Source organism: Tupaia chinensis, unplaced genomic scaffold (genome assembly GCF_000334495.1).
Source record: "Tupaia chinensis unplaced genomic scaffold, TupChi_1.0 Scaffold149184_1, whole genome shotgun sequence".
In the NCBI taxonomy this organism is placed as follows: domain Eukaryota; kingdom Metazoa; phylum Chordata; class Mammalia; order Scandentia; family Tupaiidae; genus Tupaia; species Tupaia belangeri.
Window position 1 is genome coordinate 311867 of NW_006209032.1, and position 739 is coordinate 312605.

The 739-nt window shown below is 63.2% G+C and overlaps 1 protein-coding gene across 1 annotated transcript in view; it reads left to right on the top strand.

The window, feature by feature from the left end:
* Positions 1 to 10: 10 nt before the first annotated feature.
* MON1A (MON1 vesicular trafficking associated A) overlaps positions 11 to 739 on the top strand; it is a 21955-nt gene continuing 21226 nt past the window's right edge. The window contains exon 1 of the mRNA XM_014585220.2: positions 11 to 181. The gene's annotated coding sequence lies outside the window, so the exon portion shown is untranslated. The remainder of the gene's footprint in view (positions 182 to 739) is intronic.

Here is a 739-nt window from a genome sequence, read left to right on the forward strand (position 1 = left end):
CGGTGGCGCGTGGAGGGCGCGGCGCCCGCGGTGTAGCCATGTCTGTGTCGGCAGGGGGCTGTGGTCCTGCGAACCTGCGCCCTCAGCCGGGGTCCTCCTGGACACCCGAACCACCCCAGGAGTCCAGCAGAAGGCAGTGACCCGCACCCTCTGTTAGTCTTGGGCCCCCCGGGAGAAACAGGTGAGTCCGACTACCAGCCCACGTGGCCTGGGGGCGCAGAGACTGGAAAGCTGTCATCCTTGGAGGGAGGGGCTTGAAGACTGGGGGTGTCTGCTCTCTACGCTACTGTTTGTGATAGGAGGACTGGGTCTCCTTGGGGTCGCTCAGCCGGCTGCCCTCTCCCCCAGCTGGGGAATACAAAAAGCGAGACCTGGAATCCAGCCTTTGACTGGGTGGGCGAGGTTCGGTAGGGTCAGTGGCCCTACCAAGTAGGACCCACCCCTCAACGCACAGACATTTGGCCTGCAGAGTCCTCTCAAAAAGCGACAGAGGGTACTGTGGGTTGAGCAGGCAGCTCCTGGAAGGATCTTGGGGCTTGGATCTCCAGAGTGGCCTGGCTGGGGTAGCGGGGGCTGCCCCTTGTCCAAGACGAACCACCCGTTTAGAGCTGGAGTTTGCAGGGAGGGGATGAGCAGCCTTTGTCATGGATGGGAGTGGCTGCCAGACGTGACAAGGACCAGACTATGCTCTCAGCCGAGGAGCCGCGGAAGAAGCCACGGCACAGCCGCCACTGTGCGC